This window comes from Rhynchophorus ferrugineus, unplaced genomic scaffold (assembly GCF_030347505.1).
Source record: "Rhynchophorus ferrugineus isolate W39M unplaced genomic scaffold, kcgeb_rfMv2 rfM10, whole genome shotgun sequence".
NCBI lineage: Eukaryota > Metazoa > Arthropoda > Insecta > Coleoptera > Curculionidae > Rhynchophorus > Rhynchophorus ferrugineus.
In genome coordinates, this window is record NW_027472589.1 from 30215214 (window position 1) to 30220622 (window position 5409).

The window sequence follows — 5409 nt, forward strand, 5'->3', positions numbered from 1 at the left end:
CTACAAATTGAATAGACACTGGAAAATACAGCTTAATCGCTCCAAATATGTCCATGTTAATTTTACGCTCCGGCGAAATGACAAAAATCTAGTTACACTTGAGAGATGGAAGATTCCTCAAGCAGAGTCAGCTAAATACCCTTGTATATATCTCGATGGTAGATTAAATTGCCAGTATCATATTCGACAAAAAGCATAGCAGATTAGACTCAAAGAAAAGCAACTGTACTGATTAGTCGGAGGATATTCTCAACTTGACCTAAAATCAAATAGATTGGTTTATCAGCCAATTATAAAGCAAATTTGGACCTATGGAGTGCAAATATTTGGGGTTGTACTAAAATATCAAACCAACTAGTAATCCAACGCAGTCAAAACAAAGTTTTACATTCAATTACCAATGTTTATCGTTACGTAACCAACAAAGAGCACGATGACCTCGAACTCAAATGGATACACGAAGTTATCCAAGATTTCATCTTAAAACATGAAATAACGTTGCTGAATCACAGCAACGTAGAAGCGATGCAACTGATGGACAACACGCGGGAAATCAGAATATTGAAGAGAACCAAACCACACTAAGTAGTTTACTGTATAAGTGTATTCTTAACTTTAGCTCAAGTAGTTTAGTTTTATTTTATTTTGGGAATTACATACGAATATATTAATCCCCACTAGCCTTGCTTGTGCATTAATACAAGTACAAAACAACAGTACTAATAAATTTATTTATAAATTAATATTGCACTAAGCATCACTACATAGTATAAAACAAAGTCGCCTTTTCTGTCCCTATATCCCTATGTGCGCTTAAATCTTTAAAACTACGCAACGGATTTTGATGCGGTTTTTTTCAATAGATAGAGTGATTCAAGAGGAAGGTTTATATGTATAATACATGCATAATATACTAAGGCAACATTGCTAATTTTAGAGGTTTCTAACGTGATGTCGTAAATTAACCTATTTTTTTAGGCTTATTTAGCAATTAGCAAAAACGCTGCCTAACCCTACGAGTTAGATCAAATTAATGTACTACAGTATTGTACACCATAAAAAGGTCTACAAAAAAGTCCGCGATGGTATATGTTTATCTTTTAGGGATAACCCACATTAACCATTTTTATTGTTTACTTTTTACGTGAGAAAATGGCTTATTTACGAAGCTATTTTAAGCAATACGGCATTAATCCTTATCGAATTAAGTACCTTAAATACAGTGTGCAATTAATATAGATCAATATGGTTCCTTACAGCATGTAAATTAAACAAATATTTTCGGAGATATTACAAATTTAAAATTTGCGTTTAAAAATGTGTAATGTAATAAAAATTGTATGAATTTAGATATTCCAAAGATAGCAGGAAATCTTCATAGTAAGTATAGGGGAAGAGGAATTGTTTTACTCCAAATTTAATGCGTGCAGGCCAAGGGCAGTAATGAATGAACCAAAAATACTGGATCGATTTTAATCATGTTTTCATTGAGTGACATAGGCATATATATTTTATGCCCGTGCAAAGTCGGAGCGGGCCGCTATGTTTTTATATACAACGTTCATATTTTTTCTGTAGTGTATTTAATTTAGTATCAGCATTGCACCCGTGCGAAGCCGGGGCGGGTCGCTAGTATATAATATAAGAAGTAATATATTTTAAAAAATGGGTAGGGAGCTTGTTATATCATTTATTTTGATCTCTGTTTTTATTTATTTAAGATGTTAAACTGTTTTATATTAATTTATTCAGTAGAATTGTTATTCTACGCTCTGGATTTAAGACTAGTCCTCCAAACAGTTATTGACACTGTTGCTTCGACACGATCGAAGCGGGGAAGAAAAACATTCGTCGATTTTTCGATAAACACCGATCGCGGAACGGAGGAGAAACTTCCACGTCCGAGATAAAAGCCACCTTTTCGTGCCATTGCTCGCAACGCCGCGTCGCCGATATTAAAATAATCCCAGCCCGCAAATAGCATATGATATATCTAATAGAAAACATGATATGGGCATTAAACCGGCGAAGGTCAAAAATCTGGAGTTGAGTCACGGCTCGGTACGGTACCGTGGTGTTAAAATTATACCATAAACCCATGGTATAACCGACATTAAGTATAGTAATTACACGTAAGTAGTGGGTTCTCGTAAAAGACGATACGAAATTAATTCTAATGGTGCCCATGGGACACGCTGTGACATTTAAGATTCGATGTTTATTACCATAAACTGTTGCGGCAGGAAAAAAATCGATAAGAAAGGAGAGGATGCAAATACATCGGAGATATCGGCTCGTTTATACGACCAATAAGGTTTTATTCGACACTTTTATCCTTGTAGAATAATGGCCGGATGATGTCGACGGCGCACAGTAATCGATAAACACGGACAATGTTAAATACTAAAGAAATAGATCAGCGAAGATTATCGAGAATTCAACCAGAATAATGGAGAACGATTTTTTGAAACGAAAAAAATATCAGAACAACAAACAACAAACAAAATAACTACGTTTTGTTGTATTTATTTATCTTCGGTCAAGCTCAAAAGTTACTAGGCCTATACCTTAGTTTTAAAGGATTTTTTTTTAGTAGGAAGTATCGATAGGAACTATTGACTGAAAAAAGTCGAAACAGCCGATACTCGCAAAACAGTCGATAGTCAAAAAACTAGCGACCGAAAATAGTAATTACTATTTTCCCTCAAATGCACGGTTCAACAATTTTATCCATTCGTGATGTTAGACGAAGATGTACGAATTCCTTCGTGTAGAAATTGTGAGAGAGGAAAGGGCGGAGATAATTGCTTTGAGCAGTTAATTTTAATGTGCTTGTATAAAACAAATAATATTAGTATTATATATATATATATATATGTATATATATATATATATATATATAAAAAAATCATGTATATATATATATATATATATATATATATATATATATATTATGAGGATGCCAAAAATCTAGTGGTTTTTCTAAACGCCTAATAAGTGACATTTCCAAATACTGTTTAATTGTAAAGTTCTTGTCGCACCTGGTGTAACTATTTCTTTCATTCTAGCTAGTTTTTTATCCAAATGTCTTCAGATGAAATACATTCTTCGTCAGTAATTGTGTCTTGAATTGTATTGAATATTGAAATGAATTTTTATTTTTTGAATGGAATATATATCTATTGTGATAGTTTCTTGTATCGCTTCAGCATTACTTGTAATACCAAATACTGACTTTTTAGATCGCGGATTGCAGAAGTTAAGGATTCTCTTTCAAAATATTCTCTAACCATAGAACCTTTAGCTGAATGCATCATTCTACTGAAAAGTTATAAAATAGTAAAAATAGATTGTATAAAAGATTTCTTCGCCTTACCGGCTGGTAAAATAAATCTTAACTAAAAAGTGTCGCGACCATCATTATTTCCTTGCATTTTTTAAAAGCCAAGAAAATAAATTACTGATTATTAAAGAAGAGTTGTCCTATCAGAAAACGTATTTATTACAAATATTTAGTATAAATACTGAATATAGCTTATCACCTCTTTACGGTTAACATTTTTTACGAAATTTAACTGTTGCTGTAAAAACTTCAAATCTTTTCGAATCGATTCAATTTCTGGAACCTTTCGAATTTATATTTTTTTTCAAGATTTTAGGAAAGAAATTTTGACAATGAAAATACTTCAATAAAAATCGAGGGAGTTCGATTGAAACCAAAAAGTAAATCAGAGAAATATTACCTATTATTGCCATAAAAACAGTCAAAGTATTTTACTATTTATCATTCACAATTTTAATCTTTTTACTTTATTACATTAACAATCTTCAAATATATCCTTCCAAAATGATGCCAACCATCACACATATATATATATATATATATATATATATATATATATATATATATATATATATATATATATATATATATATATATATATATATATATATCCATATAAGCCTAAGTTCGGCATATATTTGTCAAGGTCGCGGCTAGGACGGCAGCCACAATGTTAATAAAAATCAGTCGAATGAAACTAGAAGAACCAAAAATTGTAACTAGAAGTATACGACTGAAACAGTCGCTGGTAAATAGTAACAAAATCAGTCGGACCGAAAGTAGCGACTGAAAACAGTCACCAGTAAAATGTAGTAAAATCAGTCGAACCAAAAATAGCGACTGAAACAGTAGATAGTAAAAAGTAGTCAATTACTAAACAGTCTGGAACACTCTGGAACAGGAACTATCCCAACACTTATTGGAAGATTTATCGTGACCAATCGGTACAATGTATTTCTCAAAGTAATGTCCATCGACTGCCGCTACTCTTTTAAATATTTCAGGCAACTTACGGATTTCATCTCGAAAGAACGATGTATCTCTTGGGGCTATCCACGAATCGACCGATCTTATTGGTATCTTCATAAAAAGTGAAGCACTGCTATGACAGGTCTCGACTTGTATGTCGCAAAAAATAAAAATCAGAAGGAGCTAGGTCTGCCAAATTAACTCTAATGGTGTCCATGGGGCACGCTGTGGCATTTAAGATTCGGTATTTATTACCATAAACTGTTGCGGCGGGGACCAGCCCGCTCGTTTAAACGACCAATAAGGTTTTATTCGACATTTTTAAATCTTTCTACTGTATTGTAATTGGACGCTTTATCGTGATAAATGTTTTTATTTCAAAGTATCGAGGTTCCGTTATGCTTTGGGTACAATATCCTGGTATTCAGCTAATTTTCTCAATCACCTCACTGACGGGATAACTGCGAATCTTCAACATGCAATCTCAACATCCTCAATGATGTAGTTTTAATAAGACTAGCATATTGTTCAGCCATATTTCATCCCACAAGAGAATCCCATCACACAACCAAAAATGTCAGTCTTGGTTTGAGTGGTATCATATAACATCTTCCCTGGTCAACACAATCGCCATACCTTAACATAGTTGAAAATGGGTAGTCATAGAGCTGAGAGTGAGGAGCATTCTTCCATCTGCAACATCACCGAGTCAATTGATGGATATTTTGGTACAGTAATAGCATTCCGTTGGAAACTATTTCTATGAAACTATTCCGCGAAGAATGGCAGCGGTTTTAAAAGAAATTGGTGACTCGACACCTTATTAATAAAGAAATCTATGTCATGCGTTCATATTATTATGTCCATCTCCTACATATGCATATCTGAAGAGTTAAAATATTAAAGAATGCAGCAAAAAATCTAATTACGAACATTTAATGAAATAGTAGAAACCAAAGCTCATAACGTCTAGCAAATTACCTCGCTGATGCTTACGGTTAAGTTGCAACTGATAAAGAACGCAATTTGGTTGCAAATAGGACGACGAGAAACGAGTCCACGCATCTAATTTCAACCTCATAATTGAATTATAACCA